We start from the raw sequence: 27,761 nt of genomic DNA on the forward strand, positions 1-27,761 counted from the left end.
CTAATAACAGAAATGATGATACGATATGTTTGGTATTTTAATAGAACTCGTCAGTGCAGCCAGTGGAAAGAACAGGAAGGTTAATAAAGTGGTAGTAGAAGATGGACATCTGGGATCGGTCCACATTTACATACATATTCAGACCCTTTGCTTTGACACTCAAAAATTACCTCAGATGGCATCCTATTTCTCTGGATCAATAGTTTTTTAAAGACTTTTATTCAAGTCCAACTGCAGAGAATTCAATTGATTTGGGAAGGTACACTGCTGTATACAAAAGGTTTAAATGCTGAAATTCTGTCAGTGCAAAAACCAAGCCATGAGGACTGGAACATGTGCCTGCCGAGCTCAGAGACAGGATTGTGGCACAGTTTAGGGAAAGGCTACAAAAAACATCTGCTGCATTGAAGATTCCCAAGAGCACCGTGGCCTCCATTTTTCTTAGCTAGAAGAAGTTTGGAACATCCAGAACGCTTCCTAGAGCTGGATGTAGAGCCAAACTAATCAATCTGAGGAGAAGGGTCTTGGTAAAAGAAGTGCTCAAGAACCTTATTATCATTTTCCAAATCAAAGCCTGTGTTGAATTTCCAATAGAAATTTCATTTTGTCTCTTGTGAGGTGGAAATGTTTCTGTTTGTCTTTTAAGAAAGGTGGGATGTCATGCACCCATTCTGTTGAAGGCCATTGTTCAACAATGTCCCTCGTGAGACTTGATTATTCATTGGTCAAAAATATAATGATCAAAGACGGTACATAAACATTCGCCAATGAATGAAAAACCTGGATGCCAGGATTAAATAGATCATTATATAATTATATACATAACTATTTTAATACATTATTACATATCCCGATGTTCAGATTCAGAATTTGAAATCACTAGAACACGTTACACTTCTGCAATGCTATAACATCTACTAGAAAAGATGCCAAAATAGACATCATGTTTGGTTCACTTCATGCAGTCAGGTTGATTCAGGGTCGATTCACTTTCTTACTGCAACTGAACCGTGTTACAGTTCACTCTGAACCAAACAGAGAACAGCTCACATCTGAGCGGGAATGCTGAGTGTTTGTTTTTGGTTTGTAAATGATGTGCAGTATGAAAGAAAAGCGAGGAGCAAATGGAAAAAAACAAATAAAATTCAAACTTTTGACTTAAACTCGACAAAAGGACTAATAGGGGTGAAAATGCCCTCAATTTTCAAATCTATACTGCTTGTTTAGCCACAAACATCCAGTTCTTTCAATGAATGTGCAGATTAAAGGGTCATGGACTTGCTGTATCCAAAACATAACAAAAGCTGCCTACTCAGGCGATATTTGGAGAGACGAAAAGGCCGAATTGAGTGTTTGAATAGAATGCGACCCTGACATTCCTCCATCTGGCTGATATTTGAAAGGAGATATGAACTCTTGTTCAGCAGCCAGTATGAAAAAAAAGCAAACACATAGAATAAGAGAGTGCAGTGCACATACAAATATGAGTTTTGACTTATTTGACTAATATTTGACTTATCAAAAATATATATTTTTTTTATCACAGGTATCTTTTGTGTGTTTAAATTAATTGTTTGTATACGTTCTTGAGGTGTCTAATGGAGACTTGTCTATGCCATTTTATTAATTTGCATTGTCTCATAGTAGGCCTAAAAGTATATTCAAGGTAATGGACTGGTTTTCAGCCACAGGTCTCCTTCATTTAACTCTGAATGATGGCAACTGGCCAATCAGAACCAAGATGCGTCTAAAAATCATAAATTTGTTTTTAAATAAGCCTGTTTAAAGAGCTAGTCAACTTAGTGTATGTAACCTTTCCAAGCACTTGTATTCTGATATATAGAATTAAAGAGGAGGTATATGTCTCTATTATGTAATATATTAACTATTACCATAAATATGTAATCAGTTGATGTAAATGTGACTAACTGATCTAACCTAGTTTAATTAACCTATTGTCCTCAACAGAATATTTTACATTGAATTATTAGTTTAATTTATTTTCACCAGATGACTGTATAATGACATGTGGTGGTCAATACAATGAATTCATGTATCACATGGTTAAATTTACAAATATATCTTTCCATAAAATGTTCATGTTTTTGCCTATGATCATTGACTATTCTAAATCACCACTAGGTATGAATTTATTTTCTTTTGATAAACTAAAATGGACTTGTGACCCATCTAGGGTAAGTACTCTTGCTTTTAAACTCGTGTTCCTTGTATAGAATTCAGATCCACTGTGACACTAATAAAAAAAGCACTTACTGAAAATAAATACATGCATAAAATGCTCCAGTTTTGGCTCTTCCAGTGATGGGAGAATAAACCACGGTACTGAACGAATTTTGTCCAGTCTGATAAAAAAAATGTGTAACATATTTAGGTGGAAAAAAAGCACAACATTTGTGACACTTATTAAATATGCATAGTTAGGATTAACTCTACTTAACCTCCCATTTAAAAGCATAGCTTCACTGAATAAATCCTCAGAGCACTTCCCCTGAACCTTCATCCTAAAATCCAGATTTTCCTCACCTCATTAGACTAACTAGTAAGTCTTTTTTTTACGCTTTTTTTTATGTTATTACGCATGTATATGCCTGTCTTTGCATTTCGTTTTTAGTTATGCTGTCATAGGTAGACAGTTTGAGTCCCTGCTTGCACTGTGCTCACCATTCACACCCAGTGTTTGGTGTTGTACACTGTTATCATACCTAACAATCTGTTATTTCTGTCTGTTGAATTGTACATGCTGCTTGATATGATGCTAGTGCAACATTCTGATAACGCAACATCCTGATACACGGCCAGATTCTTCTGGCTCAGGGGCTTTTGTTCATCCAATTCACCTACCTGATTTAGTGAATCATCTCAGCAAGATTTCCCAGTGATTTCACAGCAACTGCTGCTGTGACTAAAAGCTCTTGTATGGATTTCCTTAAAGCCGCTTTGCAAAAGTTCTTGCTAAAAGCACTCTATAAATACGATCCGAAGTTCACATCAAAATACCTCAGTGATTTTGACTGTGTCGTGATTGTTGGTGCCAGAAAGGATGTTTTTTTCTAGAAGTATTTCTACATAGTAAGTGCCGATCTCCTGGAATTTGTATGGGATTTTTATTTAATGGTTTGAGCTGAACGAAAGATTAACACTCTGTTAATGTAGAATATGTAAAAGTGAATAGAATTGAACAGCTGAATGATCTACAAAAGTCAGCCAAGAACAGAAAGTTCATGCTGGAGTGGGCAAAGGCACACCAAAACTGGATAGATGAAGACTGAAAAAACATTGTCTGGTCAGACACTGCTGAGGAATACAGATGGCAGGGTCGGAATTTGGCACCATCCCCATGAATCCATGGACCCAACTTGACTTGTACTTTGCTGGAGGTGCTGTAATGGTGTGGAGAATAGTTTTTGGCACACTTTGGACCTGTTGATACCAAAGAAATCATTGCTTGAATGGCAGACTTTTTGAGTAGTGCTACTGACCATGTGCATCACTTCATGACCACAATTTGCAAAGCAACATCATCTTAAAATGGTGCACCTCATGATTGGTTCAGTATTCTTCACTCACCTTTTCGGTCACTGAATCGAAAGTTCACCTGAAATATATAGTTTTGTGCTGCCATAATGTCTACATGGACTTGATGGTGTTTTTTTGAACAAACAAATGCCTACCCAATATAACATATTATTTTAATCATTATTATTATTATTATTATTAGTAGTAGTAGTAGTAGTAGTAGTATTATTATTATAAGCAGTATTTAGCTATGGATTTGTAATATGTTTTAAGCAGAGTTTTTAAAAATCTGCTTTGACAAGTTCCATCACTTTTAGCACCTGCAATATCATCCAGCTGTTGCTTTGTGAATCCTTTGAGGTCACAACTTTCTGTGGGTAATCATGAAAAATATCACTTTGGTTCTGTAGGTCATGGAGTCCAACATCCCCAACAGCAGAGCACAAATTTATTAATGGCTGTCATTGCCCAGGTCTCTATAGCGAGGACAATGGTTTAGGTGAAGGACAGGCGAAGTCATGACACGCTGTCAGAAGTGAGCATTTACCGCTGATGTTTCAAACAACTCGACACTACTGTCAGCAGTATCATATACTATTACATATTATACCAATATTAATTTAAGTATTACAAGTAATAATAATTCTATTTAATTATGACTATAATAAATGTTGTTTTGCATGTTCTATAAATGGTACTTTTACGTGATTTTATCAAATGAATCGCTACTTATGCTGCATTTCCATTTGGTCTTTTTTTGTCTATCTATCTATTTAATCTATCCATCTGTACGTCTGTCTGCCTGTCTGGGCATGTAAATTGGTTTAGTGGAGCTGGAAATGTGCTGGATTTGAAGTCTTGAAAATATTTTATCTGGCAGGGAGTAACATAAAACATAAAAATAGCAAGCTTTTTGATGCCTGAAAAAAACAAAAAAAACGTCAGGTTCTATAGATGCATGGACTATTATTAGATCTCAAGCTGTGAAATACCAGGCACTCGGATAAAAAGAAGTAGAGCACAGTTCATCATTACTGCTGACCACATTGGGCTGTTCGCTGTAACACGCAGGGGTTCACAAACCGAAGTCAGAACAACAAGAGGCTGACCTTCAAATTGGCTGCAATTAGGACTGCGGGTTTGGTGCTAAGGGCGAGTAGTTTGCAGCGCTCTGAGTTAGGACTGTAGGCAGCGCTGGAGCCACGGGGCATCACGGATGAACAAACAGCATGCAGCAGAGAGGATTGTGGGAGTGATCCTGCTTGGATTGCTGCAGTGTTTAAACAGATGGGCCCTTCGGCTGAGGCAGACTTTCACAAATACACACAAAATGCACAAACACATACGCACATGTGCACACACTTTCGATTATACAAGAGAACGTGGCGGATAGGAGTGGAAATGCCCTCAGAGGATCACCATGAAAGCAAATGGCAGTGACAGAAAGTGAGAATAGGGACAGAGGAAGACCGAAATAGAGGAAGAAAGAGTGAAAGTGGGAGAGCAGGAAGAGTGTAGGAGGGGTGGGAATGAAACGGAGATGATGACAGAAAAATGAGGACAATCTGTATGTGACAAAGAGACACTGAGTGAGGATTGAGGAGACAAATAGAAGAAAAATAGATGGGAGAGAAGCTATTTACTTGCACCAACTAGATTTGTGTGTGTGTGTGTGTGTGTGTGTGTGTGTGTGTGTGTGTGTGTGTGTGTGTGTGTGTGTGTGTGTGTGTGTGTTCATTCCTGCAAAAACATCTGAGATAACAGGAGGATGGAGGAAAAAAAAGGAATGAGTCCATTAAAACAGATGTACTCAGTGCTGACCCCTTGAGGAAGACGGCTGCATTTTCTCACATCTAATGCTTCAGTGTTCTAACAGCAGCATTCTATTTGATTTCAAATCACGAAAAAAATCACCTGCATTTCCATCTCAGATACATTCAAATATATTGAAAAGTGTGGAGTAAACCAGATATAATGTTTTTTTAAATGATTTTGCAACAAAGAGACGTGTGTTTTCTTTACCAGAAAGACAAAGAAATGTTTTGCCTCGTAATAAACCTTTTGCGTCGACAATCTGGCGGCAAGTAGAGAGTGATTGATTAGTCTGCACCCAAATGAACCCGTCAGCATTTCTTTGAAATTATTTATGTAATAGTTTTTTCAGCCAAACGGAACAGCTGGTCACTGCGTAGAGATGGCTATATAACTGATTAGGATCATATGGTGGCCACGCTGTAGAAAAATAGCACTGATATTTCATTTGGAATTTCAAATAAACTTGATTGCACTTTATTTAAAAAGCCTTTTAACTACAGGCATTATGAAAAAGACATTTGGATGGAGATCTAGATCCCTAATGAGCAAGCCAGAAGTGACATTGGCAAGCGTTAAAAAGAAAACATGAAGAAGAACCCATCTAAAAATGCCCTTTTGATCAGTACAAAGTAGCTTTTAACATTATACAAAATGTTACAGTGATGCTGAATTCTTAAATTGAATTGTTTAAAAGGTGTTGATTACTTTTTTATGCTAACATATATGTCAGTGGTTCTGGCTGAAATGCAAATCAAAGGGCAATTCATATTAATATTCAAATTCAACATTTTCCTTATTATCAGTTCTATAGAGATTCTCGAGGACTTGTATGGTGGAATTTACACATAATTTAAAAGCAATTTTTGTTTTAAAAAAAAGCAATGCAATGGTCAGATTGCTATAGTGAGATTAAGGAGTTATGGAAGGAGTCTTCACTGTCAGCACATTGTAATCATCAGTAGGTTTTCTGCCACAGGACAAACTTCCAGGGGTTGATACTAGGATTTTTAATGGGGTGGCACAGGGGGACCAAGAACCAGTCAGGGGGGCACATGATTTTTCCCATGGGCCCCCCTAACTGGTTCTTGGTCCCCACCTGGAGAAAACAATTAGGATGACATAAAAAATGGCACTGTACAAGTGCCTAGACAGTGCATCTCTCTTTTTCTAAATGAAAAACATTAAACATACAATAATTGTTCTCGAGTGCATTGTACTGCGTCTACCCGTCTCTGACAGGGTTTCTTCTTGAAGAAATCTTGAATGTATTGCTGCTGTGCCCGACTTTGTCCACTTTCCATTTTTTCCCCAGAAGATTCTGTCTTAAATTAAACAAACCTCTAACTTGATCATCAATATTACACAAATAGTATATTTAATAGCCATATTTTTATCTGATTAAAGACAAAAACATTTAAATGTGAAGCTGTTCTTATGCATTGCAAACAAAAATAATAAATATCAGACTACCATGCAAAAATGTTTGTTAATTCAATACACACAGGTATTTACTATTCTACATCTTAAAGTGTCAGAACGCTAACATTATTAAAACCCCACATTGTCTTTGAAACAACAGGAAGAAACCTAACAAATTTGCTCCCGCACTGCAGATGTTACACTCTGATTAGTCTGCGCTGTTGGGGGGCTCAAGGGGGGCCGAGCATATTTTTTTGGGGTGCAGGTGACACCCTGTGCCACCCCTTCAGACACGCCCCTGCAGTCTTCACAGGAGCACCCTTGGCACGTAAGGGCCAGTTTTTACAAATTGGACAACAATGTAACCAATTAATGGCACAATCAGTCTGTAAGAAACATGAAGCTATCTCCGCTTCCAGTGGATGGTCACACCCCAAACAAATCTCCCTGAATCAGCATGTGGCCATATTGTATACAAACCATGACATTTTGTAGAATTAATTCTTTGACAAACTCTAAATGCAATGGCACAATCTTAGCTGATTGTTCAGACATCATTGAAAATCCAGCAAGCACAGCAGTTCTATACACCAAATCTTATTTTTACTGATCGTATGGTTCTTGACAATCAGTTTGACTTAACTCCACTCATTATGGATGGCCAGACCCCATGACCAAGTCCTCAGGATCAGGTTCTCCGAGTGCCTTTTCCTGTATTTTGACACCGATACAAACAAAAGATACACAATCACAATGCCTAAGGATGAACCACATACAGCTACATAGTTAAAAGTCTCAATATGAATATCAAATTTGGTAAAGCAAACGAAAGCTTGTTTCAAGATAAGTTTTATGTGTTATTAACTCTGAGATATAATGATTAGATAACATAAATTTGCTTCATTAAAATTGATTCATTAACTGATTAAAAAGTCACTGTAGTATTCAATAACACTTCAATAGTGTTATTGCAAAACAACCCTCATTCTTGTATCGGGGAAGTATCAGGGTAGCTCAGTCGCTTGTAGGTAAGACCAGAGACCGAGGCATCTTGACATGCATCAAGAGTGAGTCATAGACAGATGTGGCGGAGAGAATCCGGTAGTTTTCCAAAATAAAACATCATTAAGAATCAGATAATAAATAAAACGGAAATAATGTAAGTTATTTTCTTTCTGTGCGGCCCGGTACCAATTGACCCACGGACCGGAGCTGGTCTGCAGCCCGGGGTTGGGGACCACTGACTTAAAAAGCGTTCGACTTCACATCACCCTGTTGCTGATAAATTTTACAACACCAAAAAGCCTTATAAATACTTATATATGTCTTATACCTGTTCCCTATTCGAATTTTCATATATTTAAAATAAATTTATTTACAAATTACAAAATGTTTCACCGTCAGTGCACATGTAGTAAGAAAAGCATATATGCTCAAATAGAGGAGTGTTAAATCAGATGCATTGGGTTGAAATGCAAATGATCACGGTGAGACCCTCCTACTCATCTGTAATTCTGCCATACTGGTGACTTGTGAAACATGTGCGCAAGTTTCCATGACATCACCGCAATACCCTGTCAGATGGAGCAATAGTGAGACAGGGGAATCTCATAGGATACACTCAAGACAGAGTATGGACGACCAGCAGGGATGTGGGGGACAGATGGCTGAGGCGTCTGTGAGCCCACAGCCATCTTTTACTTGTTGTCTTTCAGATTGCAGCAGAGTCCTCGGCCAGCTCAATTGCTCAAAGTGTTCTCAAGAGTAAAACGTGTTCCACACGTGATGATGTGATCAGGCTTCTATTCCGTGAAGAATTCGAAATAAAATGCGGATTGTTCTTATTAATTCGTGTTTGATATACTAAACTTTAATTTGCCAGATCATTTAAAACAATAGCGCAAAGTTATCCATCTTAAAGTGAGCAGAACAGGCAGGAAGGATTTTAAAATGGCTGCTTTGTGATGGCAATCACACTCCCACTTGTACACACAATACACACACATATACAGTACTCACATAAAAGGAGTTGAAAAGCATTCAATATGTTCTCTGAAGTCTTAACATCTTTTCTACTGAGAGAATGGGATGTAGAGCGAGCAAGAGAATTGAATTATGAATAATGAGTGTATAAATACATCGTCTTTAATTGCACCACTTTGAACAAAGTTCTTTTCAAAGGAATAGAACAACCCTGAAAGTGAAATCAAAGGACAACTGAGCAAATCTAATGACTGAAATCCAGTATGCCCTGCTTTAAAGTGAATGATGAGTGTATGATGATGATGATCTGCTGGAAGCCATGTGTTTGCTGTAGATCAGGTGACACTGCTGCTGCCTCCAGGGATTATTCAGAGTCAATATGTTGGGCTCAACATGTTCTCAGTGTGAGACCTGGTACTCACAAATAGACATACTGTCCTGTTGCTTTGATACAATATGCATGCAGTCTTGAAGATGGACTTGAAATACATGTGGCTGCTCGAATACTACAGGGTTTTGAAATTACCCTTCCATAAAGCTTGAGATTATTCTAAAAACATACAAAAAAATGGCTTACAGAAACAGAAGAATTGAAGTGTGCTTTAAACCAGGCTCTCAAAATCAGCATCCTTTGATAAACCCACTGTGTTGACAAATGAGTTGGAACAGCACTATTACAAGTAACACATTTGAGTAACCTGGACAGAGCCCATGCATGAACTATCATGATTGTGGCTGTAAATGGTGCCGACATGGCAAAAATAAGAAACTAATAACAATTACATCATACAAGGCTGGCAACCAATAAGAAACCTTAAGCAACACTATATATCCACATTCATCAGACAGGCATAAAAGCCAGTTTACTGAGCTTAGAGGCATTACAGAGATCTAGAAATGCTCCAGGGTCAAACCTTTCAATCACCTACTTTCCCATTCTCAGCCTCCTTTCTTTGATTTCCAGCAATCTGTACAGAAACCAAAGCTTAGTACTGGCTTCAAGATATTTTAGTTCTCAATTTCCATGTACACTTATTCTCTTATTACATTATGTATACTTGGCAATGTCAAAATCTTGATATTCTCACTCTGGCTACCTTTCTAGAACATACCTTATACTTGTACACACACTTGTACATCACCCTTCACTCACTATCCAGCGCTTTTCCTAAGAATACAAACCCTGAAGGCATTAACTGAACATGTGTTTATGTTTATTCCTTTTTTTTTAGCTTTCACCTGTCACACTAGACATTCACATTAACACACTGGGGCACACAAGTGGCAACATCTTTCCTCTACCGGATTATCTTTCCTAAATGTCAAACCTAGTGGATATACTATGGGCCCAGTGGAGTCCTGAATCATGAACTGCATGAAACCCAGAAGTGTTAAGCCAGAGCAGTGAATAACAGCAACAGTTCCCACAATTGGGCTTGGCGCTCTGTAGTTCTCTTGCGAGGTGAAGAGTCTGTAAGCCCCACCTGTTCCCCCCAGCAGTAATGAGCTCTGATTGCACTCAGTGGGATTCATGTAAGTGACTGTTGTCCAATTTTGTAAGTCTAGCAGGCTCACACTCACACCACTGACTACCAAAGGATGGCAGAATACAACCGATAACAAAAAGGAGAGAGGCAGGGTGGAACATTAAGCATGTTATAGTATTAGTATAGTAATGGTGTATATGCTGTATCTGTTTCACAATCTGTTAAGAAAACACGTATTTTTTTTATGCACGTAAACTTTCCTTTTCAATTATTATTAACATTTACGTAAGCATTACGTACATGCTCTTAGTGGGTGGTGCTTAGATAAAAACAGGGCATTTCTGGCCTATTTGCTGTATCTATCATGCAAATATGAATTTTTTTTACAAAAATATTAATAAGAGAATGTATGACATTTGGCAGAAGCTCTTATCCAGAGCGAAAAGTTATCTTGTTTATACAACTGAGCTGTTGAAGTATAAAGGCCTTGCTCAAGGGCAAAGCATTGGCAGCTTAGTTGTGCTGGGTTTTGAATTCAAAACCTTCTGAGCAGAAGACCAACATCTCAACCACTATGGCAGCTATGGGGTTAAGGGCCATGCTCAAGGGCCCAGGAGTGGAAACTCGGTGTGGGTGGGATTTAAATTCATGACCTTCCAATCCAAAATATAGTGTCTTAAACACAAAGCTACGACTTCCCCAGAAGTGAAACTGAGAATTATTATTTAACGGGGATATCTTTAAATATATACTTAGGTATGATATAAATAAAATAAATATGAATATCATATGAGTATCTTATCTTATTAAGCACCTGGTATTTTATTTTTCCCTCATTTAATTCATCCAGGTATACAAATATTTTGTTTGCTGTAATACTTTTAACTTGATTAGGCATTTTGACGTTGTCACATAAAGTCAATTAATCATTGATTTGTTAATAAATTGAGGAAGATTGTTTTAATTGGTCAAGTTAATTAAAGGAATCAGATGCCTGCAAAAAAACTCAAGACAGCTCGTTTTCAGAAGTAAGCCAAGGAAACCATTAGAGGCTGAAATTAGAGACTTACCGCGGAAGTGCGGCGAGACCCAACGCGAACGCGGGTGAGGGCGATAAATACACGCATGTGCGGGTTGCAGGAGAATAAAATCATTCGCGGTACTTCTGCAAACTGGTCTTAAAAATATAAAGAAATTCATAAATAAATTACTAAAACAGATGTTATGTATCTACTGCACAAAAGCAACGATGGCAACTAAAAAAAAAGAAAAACGATTTACAGACACAAGGTCGGACGCAAACTCTCACGTGGTTCATGTGAGGTAACTACTAGAGCACACCGAGACACAATGTCTGAAGCTCAGGACAGAGGAGAATCACTGAGTGCTGCAGATATTACTTTATTATTAAAGAATGAAACATACAACACAGAAAAACCTTGGCCTTTTTTTTTATAAGATATTGTTTCAGTTGATGTTCTATGTTCTGAAAAGTTCTGTGTTCATGTCCATGTTTATCCTTTAAACAAAAAGTCAAACTGAAAATGAAACATTCGTTTGTATTAAGTTTCTTTTTTTATTCATATTCCAAAGGGAAGCAAGTGAAACAAAAGCCAAGAAAAAAACACTCAATCCATTGAATATAAAACTACTTATACATTTTACCTGTGGGCTTTTGCGGGTGGGAGCGGGACAAAACAGCAAGAGACAATAAATAGTTTTTGCGGGAGCTGGACAGAACCTTGCAGACTGAAAAATCTATCCTATACAGGTCTCTAGCTAAAATAACACAATATCTAGAGTAGTTAGCAGACTAGACAGATGTTAGTATAGATAGCTTCAACAAATCGGCTCAGAAGTTGTTGCTGTTGCTAAAAAAATGCTAAAACATTTTGCATAAACAAATGTGTCAAGAATAAGTGTGAAATAGTACCTAGCTAAGCAAAAAAATGCCACAGGGAACGGGACATCAGGCATTCTATTTACAATAGTTTTAGCACAATGCAATAGCTAACACTGATTAGCGATGAGAGACTAAACAATGACGCACATTAACCTCAGGAAATTTTTCAGAACTAGATTTAATAGAAAATGGCAAAATTTAAGGGTATTCTTTTTTCTATACCATACACACATCTTTCACACCTACATTACTTTATCTGTACATTTGCCTGGCATCACAGTGGCAGATTAATTGAGTGTATATTTAGGAGGTGAATGTAATCAATCAGTACAAATACATATACATTTTTTGAGTCTACCATGCTACAGTATATACAAACTGTGTAAGTCCATATAAACTCCTTGTTATGAATTATTGTAACTCCCTTCTTTTCTTTCATACTGACACATTAAAAGAAAGAAGAGCAGCTTCTGATGCAGGAAGAAAACTGCAAGAGCGAGTCATCCTACATTTTTACACCTCCCCCTCATGCTTTGCACATTGATACCGATAGCTGGGAAGCGGCTGTGTTTAAGCCATTGTGCTCCATTGTGATGGCAATATAAACAATAATTATGGGAATAGGCTCCTAAGAGCCCTTCATGTCCTCATGACAGCAGGTGGGAGTATAAATAAGATATGGGGGAATGTGATAGGGACTTCAGCTTGTCAGGCCCCTGAGCACGACCTATGATTTCTGGAAGTAATCCTTATTACAGAGAATGAGCCATGTGTACGACATGCCATTTCGGGGGAAAGAATCTTGTTAGATTTGTTTCAATATAAAACAGTTAGTTTTTGAGCCAAACGGCTCAAGAGTTTTGCTGCAACACTCCAGAAAAGCTTTCTAAAACCGATCCAGTGGGGCTTACTCTGCCCTGATATGCTACAGATGCTCAAAGACTTGGTAATTTTCCAAGAAAGTGGGTACTGAGGGACCTAGTGTCCTTTCCTCTAGATGCAAATGTGGCTAATCCCTTCTCAGGGGAGCCCAAAGTCACACACTACATGGCAGATTGGTACTCTTAGCTACATAGCTGACCTCTGACTATTAAGGACTGTGTCCATGGAGACAAAAATGACACATGGTTGAACAGGAGACTTTCTTTAAAAAGGCAGGACTCAGAGCTGATTCGCTGCTTTATCCTGGCTCCTTGTGACCGAGGCGCTGGCTCTATCCCCGGCTTTTGCTTCTACACGTATAAAGGAATGAAAAAGATGAGGGGAATGAAGGCAATAATGCATGCAAATGAGCAGGGACAAGGCCAGGCTATTACCATAGAGAAAGCATGTGTATGAGAGTAGGAGGTGAAGGATCAGAGAAAAGGGATATTATAAAAAGGGATGAGAAAATGGAACGATCCCAAGAAGGGAAGATGATAGTGAATGAGAGAACAAGAGACTCTGTGATAACCCAGAGCACAGCGGGGTGAACAGAAAGAGAATTAGCCAAGAAACGCAAAGATCGTAATGAAATAGATATGAGCAACAGAATTTCAGATAGAATCATTTTAAATCTCTTTGCATGTTCTTATTAAAACATAATAAAAAAATATGTGCCTCACTGCAAGTGATATAAACAGCAGGACAGAACCAATAGCAGCATACAGTTGTATAAAAGTAGTCATGGCGATAGTATCAGTGTTCTGGAAAGCGCATGGAGCCGATACACGTGCAGATAACGTTTAATAAAGTGCGAAGGAGCCAACAAAAGACATGAAAACGAGAACAAAGTAACAAAGAAACCGTAACCTGAACAAGAAGCCGTAGGCTATGGAACGTTATCAACAACCTTGAAAGACAAATAAGAGACAAAGAGTGCTGCAAACTATGAGACTTGTATACATGTGTTAATCACGGGTGACAAGAAACAGGTGCAAATGGTTTATTTACGTGTAACAGTCATGTAGCGGAGCAGTAGCTAATGGGAGTTGTAATTCACTGCCATATTTGTGGCGGTCAGATTTTTACCTAGAATAGAACACCGTCTATGCCATTCAAAGAAAATTGTTCTGGGACCCAAATCCTATCATTTTACCCTTGAAATTGATATTTTTTTTTATACTATTCGGATATTCTGCCATTATTCTGAGATTTGAAAGGCCTCCAAACATTCATCCTATTACTGATTATTCTGGCTAATCACATGAATAAAAAAACATTTGCATTATAACCATTGGTCTAGTGGTTAGGATGCGGCGCTCTCACTGCTGCGGCCCGGGTTCGATCCCTGGTCAGGGAACCAACCCCAGCCATTAGGGTTGCACAAGCCAGTTGGCGGTCCAAGCCCGAACAAAAGAGGTTTTTTTTATAATCATTATAAATGGAAACAATTGCAAACTTGGTCTAAATTCCTTTGTCAGCACCCAGGACTTATTTCGAGCTCATTTAGGGAGGAGCCCATAATCACAGGTTTGACATTGAAGAATTCCTTCCTAACTGTGGAACGATTGTGCATTTCCACACATCCATTTTGTGTGAGCAGGTTTGCAAAATGGTAGGCACTAGGTTTATACATTTGATTTTTTCAAGGTATTGAATATTTTGTGCAGGGTAAACCTGCAACTAAGGAACCAACTTCACAGAAGCATTTCGAATGATATTTTCAAGAGAGGTTCGTGTTTCTCTCCAAAAAGGTGAGCTAATTCCAGTGCTGCTGTCTTAATAAAGTCTTGCTTTAGATAGCAGTCAGACATCTTGTCTCATCTGCTGACAATACGATCAGTTACCCATCCATCACAAACCATTCGTGTTGCTTTGGCATGCAGCACCAAGAGTAAAATGTTTCCACATTTGATGTGGACTGCACAATGATTCCACACAGGCGAACCCCAGAACACTATTTTCAACACAAAATCAATGACTGAAAGTTGTGAAGTTCTGAAAACCACCACTGCATAGAAGACAAACACTACCATATTTCCAAAAGTAAAATTCCTTAATTACATAAAATTTCATACTATCATTCAACTGTATACTTATACTAAGTTAACATTGATAAAGGCACGTCATGTGTGAATTACTTTATGAATTACTTTGTACTTAACACAGGGCCCAAGAATCATTGGTTCCTGAAAGAATTTTGAGCATGAACCATTTAAAAATGATTCCCTGGTATTGCTACATATTGAAACAGAAGATACAAGCAGTAAAAGTGTGGGTCTGGAATGTAAATAATATAAATGTTAGGGGAGTGGTAGCTCCAGCGGTTAAGGCGCTGGGTTACCGATCGGAAGGTCGGGGGTTCAAGCCCCGGTATCGCCAAGCTTCCACTCTTGGGCCCTTGAGCAAGGCCCTTAACCCTCTATGCTCCAGGGGCGCCGTATCATGGCCGACCCTGCGCTCTGACCCCAGCTTCTAAGCAAGCTGGAATATGTGAAGAACAAATTTCACTGTGCTGTAATGTATATGTGACAAATAAAGGCTATTCATTCTATTCAAATGTAAAAAAGGACCAAAGATCGAATCTCTAGACTCCTGCAAGTTCTAAAAACATCATTTACATGTCACAATTCCTAATGGCCTCTCACCTTAACAAAAAAAAGTACAATAAAATGACCTCCAGATACAAAAAAAAGGTGCATATTACACTGTTGTTTTTCAATTATCAGTGTCTGAGTTCAGTCATCTGCCGTTGCTCTACTAATAAATCTAAGCCATTTTTTGGATCATGCCATCCATGGAACTCGTTCTTGTATAATCTTTTGGTTTTGATACAAAAAATAATGATATATTTGTTTTCCATTGCATTGATAAACTTTTACAAAATCTATCCAATCAGAATTACATTACTCCATAAGGAATTATACAGTGCATAAAAATTTACAGGGTTTGATACCAAATCATATCTGAGACATCCAGGCTAACTGCCTTCCCCAAATTATATTTTCTGCACAATTGCCAATTGATTTTCATACTGCTCATGTATTTTACAATCATTCACAAATAAACACACACTGCCTCAGTTGTAACAACCACATATTGCCATTGCGGCTGATAAAAACCCAAAATTTTCTACATTTTCCACTAAAGATGTGAAATGACCACTTTCCCACACTATCTTAATGTGAAGTCAGGATTAGGGGTTCTTTTAATCCATATCCAACATTTAAGTGGAACTGTGTATTAATCCATATCCAACATTTAAGTGAAACTGTGTTAAGTGGAACTAATTCTCTTTTATGGTGTGTCAATTGGCTGTTCTGACACCTTTGGACATCACCTCTCACCAGCTGTTTAGCACAAAGGATATACAGGATGAGAACTAATATAGTAGTTTCCCCACAATCTCATGCTCAATGATAGCAATCAGCAGTGGCTACTATGTCACAGATCTGCTTTAAATATTTGAATTTGCAAATCGGCCAATCCAGGCGATTTATGAAGTGCACCTTAAAAAAAAGCAATAGAGTGGGTGCTACGTGGTGATTCCTGATTGCATTGCAAGGAACATATAAAGCGTGAGAGTGCTGAGAGTATACTGTAGGTGCTTAAGATCTGACAAAGACTTTCCCACATTAAATCATTATAGGAAGTATGTATCCAATATATTGGATACATTCTTCCTAATAGGAAGAATGTATCCAAGAAGCGTGGCACTGATTAAAATGTATAAATCAGTCAGCGAATACATTTAATAGCTTGTTTTTTCAAACTGACATGATAATCATTCAGCAATTGTTGTGTCGACTCATGTATTCCGTTCAGGATGAATTCACTCGTCTGTATTATGTGGAGATAAGTGACTCGGTGACTGTATGATGCGCTGAACACTGCAAATTCTACAGCATGACAGACAAGTCCCGGCAAGTTTATTAGAGCGCGTCCTGCTTTAGGGAACAACTCGAATCTGAAGGGAATAGCTAATAGGAAGCATTTAAAAATGCCCAAAGTAATAAATGAGATTTATATACGGGTTAGTTCGACAGCTCCGGCGCGAAAAACACGCAAGACCGAGCAAGGACAAGCCGATAAACAGTCTGCAGACTTGCTGTCAAATAGTACAGCAGCTTCTCCAGATCGAATGGAAACAAGCACGTAAGCACACACACACACACACACACACACACACGCGCGCACGAAGATGTATGCAGGCAACTTATGTGTTGCACAGCAACTGCATTACTTAGCATCGGAAATCAGCTGAGATGTCATAACCCAGTCGTTATGGTATAAAATCTCGCTCCGTACTAAATGCTGACCGTGGAGCTGCATTTTTAATTTGGTGTTAATTTATGAGTTCAGGTTTTCAAAGCAGGGAGGCTCTAATGATCGCTCTACTATTTAATGATGATCTTTGTGTTGTGATGCTTGTAGAGAAGCATCACAGAGAAGCAGCAGCTCAGCGGGTCTTGCTCAGTGGTGAGCACAGATCCTAGGAATGCCGTAGAGAAAAATTTACTCTCAAACTCATCAACTTCTTGCACAGTAGGTTGACAATAGTACCTACAGGAAACTCAAACTTGCACTAGCTGTAGACTCTACGTCTGTTAAACAGACTTCTATACCTCTGTAGATGTTTTTTTTTATTCTGATTGGATTAATCTTCTTTAACAGAACATCTCATTCAAATCACAGGTTTATATTATTGTGCTTTATATTAGCTGCCCCATCCTATCACATCATTAATAATTTTTTTAATAATGGCATGAACGGTTGTTTTATTCCTTTACTTATTACATAGTTTTCTCATAACAGCTTTTCATATGCAGTGCTCTCTGCTATCTGTGTCTCTGCTCTTGCATGACAGCTACCCATTTAGAAAACCCAATTTGCTCTACTGGAGCAGCTGCATATTCTCCTGCTGACAGGACAAACAAATAATTCAGGAGGATAGACCTAACTGCCCAGTTCTGTATCTATGAGCTAACCAACACCTGATATTGGCTAATATTACTCTGATACCCCATGTCATAATCCAATCGATTGTTTGTGGGATGTAGGATGTTCCTAACAAATCTCCTTTTATTTCTTTGTTTGGTTTATTCCAATTTATCTTGCCCTCTAAACTAAACTATGATTAAAAAAGTGCAGTTCCTCAACGGGAGCTCTGCTCACCAGCACGTTCGTACTTCCACTCTCACCTCCATGGGGAACAGTGGTGGAGGCCCATGATATGTGCAAAATCGTAGGGACACCGACTCCCCAGGTGCCTTAGTTTTCACTTCCTTCCATGACTGCTGGATCGATGAGAGCCGCTAAAGAAGTGGAGAGGTATCAAAAGGTCACAAGGCTCCCCACTGTGTCACTGTCTCACACTCATGCAGACTCATACACTCTTTGAGATGCAGTCCCAAGTGGGAGATTTGCCTGCGGTGCAACGATAATGTTTTAATGAATGAGAACGCAGTCCATGCGTTAGGGGAAAAGAAATGCAAAAGCAGACTGCGGTAAAGATAAAAAAAGCACGAAAAAAGACAACAAAGAAAATATTTATTAGATTTAAACCAAACTGCATTGTAATTCTTAAGTTCTTGCTATTGCCTGGTAAAATCAGCAACGCTGGGATTTTCAAGTGCTATCTGCGGTTTTAACAGACACACCATCATCATATCTGTACTGTAAGGCTAGCGGTCAATTGTCTATACAATTATTCTTATGCCAGCATATTATTTTAATAAACATTATCTCATATTCATCTTAAATCTCAACAATACTTATGGAAATTGTAAGGTCGTGCGGGATTCGGCTGAAAAGCATTGCCATTGTCAGAGTATGAGTACAGGGACAATGAAATGCAGTCATAGTAGTGCTGACACCCAAGAGAAGGATGCTTGAGAATCAAGCAGCTTGATTATAGGAGGTGCATGTGTGTGTGTGTGTGTGTGTGTGTGTGTGTGTGTGTGTGTGTGTGTGTGTGTGTAAATTACTACTTAAATGTTCATGATTTATCAACAACAGCATGTTATTTAGGTCCTTTTTACTTATACCACAGCAATGTAAAAAGTAATTACAATTTTTGTTTATAAGAATATTATTTTTTAATGGTCTTTTAGTTGCATTTAATGCTGGTGAACCTTCTGAACGTAATGTTTTTCGGTTTCGTTTTTTGTTTTGTTTTTTATGTTTACAAGACAAATATTACTTATGGTATAAATGCAAATGCTTCTGATTGTTGCAATGTGTTAATAGAGGAGACTAAAATAATTCTAAACAAATGTCCTCTTACAGTATGTTCTGCAAATTAATTAAGTATATAGCTTTTTAGCAATATACAGGATACAAGTACATAGTAATGTTTTGGAATGTGTGTAAGAGTTGAAACATACCCATTAATGCATCTTCATTTTCTGACCAATTAAAGCTGATCATTCACCAGCATTGTGAATTAAATCCTTTCACATTACTTTGTAATTCTCAGGTTAGGGAGCAAATTTTTTTCAATTTAGTAGGTACACCCACCTGGTCACGACATTTGTTGGTCATTTTATTAGGTACCCAACAATACTGCAGTGCACTCACTCACCCCCATCATGGCAATATCATGTCAATGTCGGTGCTACAGTATGCTCCGAATGGTGCATCACTGAATGGTAAACAACATCTGGTCACTTCTGGTCCAATGGTGGTGCATTTCTTTTGATTGATGGTGTAGCGCATGACGAACTGTGCATTGCAACAGATGGCCTACTGCCAGTAATTGTAAGTAGAAGAGAGAAAGGTGCCACAAATATTGACCGAGATGCCACTTATCCAGTTAGGCTGAATACTTCCCCACAAAAATAACGAAGCCTCCTCAGAGAGCACCACTAATCTGATTCTGTCATTCATCAGTAAACTGTGAAATATTGATATTTTCTGACTAAAGGGGTTTAGATATTCAGTAACAGTTCATACATGTCTGGGGTGCAGTTCATTAATTAATTGTATATGAACAGATTCATAAATCCTGGTCCCCTGTGCAGGAAACTAAGCAGAAAGCTCTTAAAATCTACTACACAATGAGGCAATGCAAAAAGCCTGCCTCAAACAATGCACAAAAAACTGCCCTATGTACCTGAACCCAAAAGAGGAATTTCTACATAACACACCAATTATAAGTGTCCATTATCAGTTGTATTATTGACATTAGGAATGAAGATTTATTGTTTTTTTTTTACTGTTATCACACTCTTGATATCACCCAAATGAGGATGGGTTCCTATTTTGAGTCTGGTTCCTCTCAAGGATTCTTCCTCATAACATCTAAGATAGTTTTTCCTTGCCACAGTCAACCGGAACATCGTTCATCTTAATTGCTAAATTCTGTAAAGCTGTTTTGAGACAATGTCTGTTATGAAAAGTGCTATAGAAATAAACTTGACTTTGTTTTTGTGCAGTTCAACTTACAAATTCATCCAACAATTTGTCCAACTCTGTAATGTAATGTATGGGAAGTGGTAGCTCAGTGCTTAAGGCTCAGGGTTACAGATTGGAAGGCAGGAGGCCTGGTATCAGCAATCTGCCTCTCTTAGGCCTTTTGAGCAAGGCCCCAAACCCTCTGCTGTATCATAGCTGACCTTCACCTCGCCGCGATATACATAGAAATAATTAAACTTTGCTGTGACAAGTATAAAACACCTATCAATATGAAATGCTAAATCTTTTCAGATCATTTTTATTTTTGAATTTATAAGTACTTTAATCCAGTAGGTAACATGAGCGTTCATTGTCTTTCTTTTTTTATGTTTTCTTTTCATCATCAAACTTGGGTCTTATGGCTTATGACTATGTACAATATATGCTTTTATTTAGTTCAATGTAAAAACAGCCAACGTTCAATGTAACACCTAACTTACTGCTGATCTGTAACACTTTCTGATTGCATGCACTGTGTTGTGAGAGACCAGTCTAGCCTAGCCGTCTGTTCCAGACTGCAGCTGCCCAATAGATATATATTACAACTATATCTTTCTGTTTAGTAAAGATTAGTAAAGTTTGGGAAATTCTATACAAGTTGAATAGGGTTAGAGCCCTGCCTGGCTAATTAACCAGCTTGCTAGTTTGATCTACGTATAGCTAACCAGATAAACATTCAACTAAATAAACTGTTATGCCACATAAAGTTTACTATATTATCTATTAACATTAAATATATTTAAACTACAATACTTGAAAACAATACTTGAACATCCCATTCCACATTTAATCTCCATTTTCTGTTATAATAACTTCCAGGAAGATGTTCCACTAGATTTTGGAGTGTGCTGGTGGAGATTTGTGTTCATTCAGCCACAAGGATGTGAGTAAAGTCAGGTACTGATCGAGTTGAGGTGAGGAGGCCTGGGGTGCTGTAAGCATTTTAATTCAACCAAAAGGTGTTCAATAGGGTTAAGGTTGCTCTATAGCAGGTCACTCAAAATCTTTCTCCCCACCCCATGCACACCTTATCTACATGGGCATGGCTTTAGGTACAGAGGACCTGTGATACTAGAACAGGTTTGGGTCTCTTAGTTCAAGTGAATGGAATTGCATTTAAAAAACATGCAATACAATTGCTTGCCTCCATCTTTGTGGTAACAGTTTAGGGAAGAACCACATATAACTGGAAAAATCAGGTTTCCCAATCACCTTTTGATATTTGCAACACTTTTTTCTCTTGTAATATTTGTATATAAAGCTCACCTATATGTGGTGTCATTAAATGGACATAGTTTGCATCTACTGAAGGATGGAAGCAAAGATAAAAGGAAAATAAATCGTGTTTTTTTATGAGTCGTCATGTGAATACTTCAAATGAAAACCAATAGAAGAAAAAACACCATTGTGCCAAGTGCATTTCATGGTGTTAACCCTTGACAGTGCACAAATGTAAGTACATGCATGGGAAATCTTGTAAGTGTGTGATTAAATACTGTATGGGAAAAAATAGATGCTCTAAATGTGAGAAATATATGTTTAAAGATAGCCCATATAAATTAAATCACATTTTCCACATAAATGACAGAAAAAATTCCTTGAAAAAAAAATAATGTAACATAAAACCTAATCCTATGAAAACCTACAAAAGAAAAATATGAGAAAAAACAAGTGAATTCTGTGACGTCCTTACAGGTGATTTTAAACCCACACAGTGCAAATTAAAATGTTAGGTCTGTTTACATGGCATTCACTGCACATGCTGGAAATTTAAGAGAAAAGGCAGAGTTCTTTCAGTGACTCATGTCCCAGCAGTGCAGGCCAACAAGATGACACCTAAAATCAGACACACCTGTGCGATGCAGGGGGCGGATGGTCCGTGCTGCACCTTTTCTTTCAGTCCTTTCTCTTTCCTCTCACTCTTTCTTCGACACAGGACAGCTGCTACAGCCTCCACTCTAGTGCTCCTGATCCCTTGGCACCTCAGTCATCTGCTCACGTTCAATCATCTATCCAGCGGCCTGACAGAGCAAAACGAGACAGAGATAGAGAGTACAATAGATCAATGCATAGGTGGAATGAAATGCATATTAAGATAAAGTGATTGTCGAGACATTTGAATGAAGGGTTCACCCGTGTCTGGTGTATTTATCCACCGGAAAGCAATTGATTCTAATTAAGCTAAAAACACTGACTAAGGGAAGTGCTTCCACTCTTCATTGCCGCAAGAAATCCGGCAGAAAAGCATGGATTGTTTTTTCATTTATCAGCAGGGTGTGCGATGAAGCCATATTGCGGGAAAAGGAAAATACACACCATTCAGTAGGTACCTAATACATGATGTGTTCAAAGGCAAACTGTAAAACAGTTGCAAATCTGCCCTCATGATTTTCATCCAGGAAATCAAATAAATAAATAAACCCTTCCAATAAATGCATCAAAATGGAGGGCACTTGCATAAATTTGTGCTTACATAAGTACATGTCTAAGAGATAAAAAAAACGTGCACCTGAATGAAGTATAGTGGGATCAATAGGCTCTTTTTCCATACTGGAGCCATCAGACTTCTTTTGAATCATTGAAGCCGAATTGAATGCGTTGCTCTGAAAGGCGCTCTCATTACAGTAGGAGTCTCACACTGACAAATCGGCAACGCTCGAGTGTTATGATGCATTTGAACTTGATGCAAATGACGTTTTTTAGCGCTTTAAGCACCGAGGAGAACGGAACTCTCTTTGCATGTGGAAGCCGAACACAATCGAAAGCTCATTTCCTGCTAGAGCTCATTTTATCTCCATTACAATTTGACTGGGAAATGGAGAAACCCACTCAAACATGTTTACGGTGCTGTTTTTTTTTTCTTTTCTTTTCTTTTTTTTAAGCTGTACCATTGCACAAATGGATCTTATGGATGATTGATGAAACTGGGTATAAAAAGAATCAGAAAAGGACCGTTTTTTCAACAGAAGTCATTCTTTTCAAACAAAATCACATGCTAATTTGATCTAATATAAGGTTTTGATAATAACATACTTTCCTTCACTGATATATGCTTTTGGCACACATCTCAAGCACATGAAAAGTTCTTGCATTTAATAAAAATGGGTGGAAAAATAAAGATCCCAAGCTTGACTTTCTAACAACAGGTAATATAATAATCATATAAACAAAACTGTAAAATGTAATTATTTAAGAGTTTTGTAAAAAGTCTTCAGTGTCAGTGCTTTATAAAAGTTATCACTTTGTGCCTTTTCTGGGTTTCTCAGAAACAGCTATGTATTTGTGTTTATTATTTCATTTGAGTGAAACGAGAAAGCTGGTGAGGAAACGTCTGTTTATACCTGCTATAATTTAAGTGCACTGCATATTGTAGATTGTTATAAATGGTTAAAAATTTGTAATTCATGGCAAACTGATATGAAAGAATAGAAACAAACCACTGTATTATATATTATATACTTTTTAATATGCTATATATACATTGTGTCATGCAAAAAAAGTTGCAAAGTATATTATAGGCATTTTAATTAATTAATTAATTTATTTATTTATATGTTTATTTGATGTGATGTAAAGGTTTTGTGAGTTTATATCATTAAGGTTTTAATTTGATATGGCAAAGGGGAAAGTCATCATTGACAGAACGTATTATTTGCTTGCTCACACACACACACACACACACACACACACACACACACACACACACACACACACACACAAGGAAGGAAAAAAAGGCAAAAGAAAGAAAGAAAAAGGAAGGAAAATGAAAGGAAGGAAAAAAGCAAAAGAAAGAAAGAAAGAAAGAAAGAAAGAAAGAAAGAAAGAAAGAAAGAAAGAATGGAAAGAAAAAAACAAAAGAATGAAAAGGAAAGGAAGGAAAAAAGGCAAAAAAAGAAAGAAAAAAGGCAAAGAAAGAAAGAAAGAAAGAACAAAAGAATGAAGAAGAAAGAATAGAAAGAAGAAAAAACAAAGGAATGAAACAAGGCTGACACAAGGCTGTAGATATTAGACTTAACGAACTGATCAGTGATTTATACAGCATGTGACTCATCTTCTACCCCCTTCTTTTCTTCTCTTTTCTCCTTTCTCTTCTCCGTATTTGGTCGGAGACTGCAAATGAATCACATCTGAGAAAATGTCAGTCTGTTTCATGAGACAGAGCCAGTGAGCTGCAAGCCAACACATGAGGAAAGAAAAAAGTTCTGCTTGCATGACTGCATGAAGGAACACACACACAAAGAAACACACACACACTTGCTCCATTCTTATCTTCTCAGGCGTGAAGGTGAGAGAGCCTTCCATATAAAATCTTTCCACTCCGATAAAAGATAAAAGCGAGAATCCCGTCCAACTTAGCGCAATCTGGCAACCCAGGCGAATAAATAGAACACACACGCACACACACACACACACACACACACACACACACACGTATATACACTAGAAAAGACAAGATGAGGTGCTTTCAGCATCAGTGATCACTCCTATTCAAAACAATCCCATCGCCTTAAATTATTGTGGAGATTCAACCTGCTTCTTCATTTCTTCATGTTTATCAGCTGTATTGAAACAGACAGAAGAATAGGCTCAAATGCAAGAGCAAAATTACTGCTGAAAAGCAAAAGAAGCATCATGTAACCAGTAAAAACAGAAAATTAAGGTTGTTATTCTAGTATTCTGAATCTACTACACAAAAACGTTCTTCCTTTTCCTACTCCATTTACTGTATAGCGTAGGCAACGAAATTATGATTTCTCCCTGAATGTTTCATCTGCTTACATTTGTTTAAATTATGTGGGATTCACCCAGACAACTTCTGACTACCATAAAAAAAAGCATGGGTACCTTTTTATAACTTTATTTGATTATTATTTTCCTTAAAAAAAATCCACTTTGTCCTACGATACATGCTAGTTGCGTTTGTCTCCAGAGATCTTGTTCTTTATCCCTGTTTTCTGGTCTTTAAAGGTTGCCCTTGTGATACAATTTGAGTTTCGTGTTGGGCACAAGTGAATCTGAATGTTCCACCAAACACTTTGTATCATTGCCATAATTTGCTATTACCCACTAAATTACCCACGAAAAGTAAAAAACGGACAGGAAGAATGGAAAGGTAGGAAGGAAGGTGAGAAAGAAAGAAAGAAAGAAAGAAAGAAAGAAAGAAAGAAAGAAAGAAAGAAAGAAAGAAAGAAAGAAAGAAAGAAAAAGGAAGGAAAATGAAAGGAAGGAAAAAAGGCAAAGAAAGAAAGAAAAAGGAAGGAAAATGAAAGGAAGGAAAAAAGGCAAAGAAAGAAAGAAAGAAAGAAAGAAAGAAAGAAAGAAAGAAGAAAGAAAGAAAGGAAAGAAAGAAAGAAAAAGGCAAAGAAAGAAAGAAAAAGAAAGAAAGAAAAAGGCAAAGAAAGAAAGAAAAAGGCAAAGAAAGAAAGAAAGAAAGAACAAAAGAATGAAGAAGAAAGAATAGAAAGAAGAAAAACAAAGGAATGAAAAGGAAAGGAAGGGAAAAGAAGGAAAGAAAGAAAAAGAAAGAAAGAAAGAAAGAAAGAAAGAAAGAAAGAAAGAAAGAAAGAAAGAAAGAAAGAAAGAATGGAAAGAAAGAATGGAAAGAAAAACAAAGGAATGAAAAGGAAAGAAAGGAAAAAAGGCAAAGAAATAAAGAAAGAAAGAAAAAGGCAAAGAAAGAAAGAAAGAAAGAAAGAAAGAAAGAAAGAAAGAAAGAAAGAAAGAAAGAAAGAATGGAAAGAAGAAAAACAAAGGAATGAAAAGGAAAGGAAGCGAAAAGAAGGGAAAAAAGAAAGAAAGAAAGAAAGAAAGAAAGAAAGAAAGAAAGAAAGAAAGAAAGAAAGGAAAAAAGAAAGAAAGAAGGTAGGAACTAAGGAACAAAGGAAAGAAGGTTCCTGAGCAAAACCTTGACCACAAACAGGAACACACCCATGACCTGGTGCCAGTCCTTTAAATAGCAGAAAACAATACCAGTAAAACCATTGACACAAATATGAACTGCTATGGTCTAAAAGGAAGGAAACAATTGTGGAAATGCATTTATAGGAAAATATTTAATAAAGTTCAATCTCATTATTATTTACATTCCTGAAAAAAAAAAACGTGTTTAATTCTTGCTACATTCTTGAACTGACGAATGCCAAAACTACGCTTAGGTAAAACTAAAAATCAATCCAGATGTTTCAGGGGTTTTTTTTATAAGTGGTGGTATATGAGCGTTTATTGTATTTGCTGGGGTAAACACAGACTCCTGGACCCTATTGGATTTATCACTGTTGCTTTTACTGTTGCAATGAAAAACAGAAGCGAAGTGTTTCAACACTTCAAATAAATATATCAAATAAAGAAGTGAGTTCCAGTCACAGGCTTGTGAAAAGCTATACACCAAAAATGTATTTGTCTTTTTTTCTGCTCCGCTGCACTCCGGTGTATATGTCATGCTTGGAAAAATGGACTCCTGTGCAGTAGTGTTGCCTTGCAGGACTATAATTAATGAACACTGGAATACAGTTTCAAATAAATCATACATGCAATGCATTATCATTTGTAAAGTCAAATTTATTTATAACCGTCTCTTTGGTGTTAATGAGCTGGCTGCAAGGCTATCGCAAACAGTACTGGAACCGCAGTGCCGCACGTGCGGTGGAGGCGCTCATTAGGGCTCATTTTAGCGCTTGATTGACAGGAGAGCCATGCTCAGTGAGGTAGCAAGAGAATTAGCAGCGAGTCAAGGATGACTAGCTAATAAAGGCGCAATCACAAACCTACTTAACCTGAAATACTGCAGCTTCGGTGAGAGAAACTAGAAAGGCAAGTCGGTGAGAGAAGCCTGAAAATGGTTCTTCTTGTCGGAATAAAAAAAATAAAAAAACAGAATCAATAGCACTGCGTAAATCAATTTGTTCCCTGCAAACCGCAGTGACACAGGAACAAAATCTGGGACCTCCAAGATTCCTGAAGTCCAGTAATCATAACCCATAAAAAAAAAAAAAAAACAAGCTCCATGATATGTTTCTTTCACCTGTGACTTAAATGCCACCCTAATGTTGAAACAAACGTGCAAAGCAATGGAGCGTCTATTAAAAAATAATAACTCGGCTTTTAAAATCTCAGTTGGGCTCAAGATATTCTGTCTTTTCCACTGCGTGTGCAATTCTTCTTATACATCAGAGATTTTATTGATTGCAGTGAGATCTTTCTTTCATTTTAAGAACTTTCCTAGAACAAAAAAAAAGATGAAA

At 37.5% G+C, this 27,761-nt stretch overlaps 1 protein-coding gene across 1 annotated transcript in view; it reads right to left on the bottom strand.

Moving 5' to 3' along the window:
- si:cabz01090165.1 (uncharacterized protein LOC100333421 homolog) overlaps nucleotides 1–27,761 on the bottom strand; it is a 172,585-nt gene that overhangs the window by 62,207 nt on the left and 82,617 nt on the right. The window contains exon 2 of the mRNA XM_046865363.1: nucleotides 22,373–22,541. The gene's annotated coding sequence lies outside the window, so the exon portion shown is untranslated. The remainder of the gene's footprint in view (nucleotides 1–22,372; nucleotides 22,542–27,761) is intronic.

This window comes from Silurus meridionalis, chromosome 13 (genome assembly GCF_014805685.1).
Source record: "Silurus meridionalis isolate SWU-2019-XX chromosome 13, ASM1480568v1, whole genome shotgun sequence".
In the NCBI taxonomy this organism is placed as follows: domain Eukaryota; kingdom Metazoa; phylum Chordata; class Actinopteri; order Siluriformes; family Siluridae; genus Silurus; species Silurus meridionalis.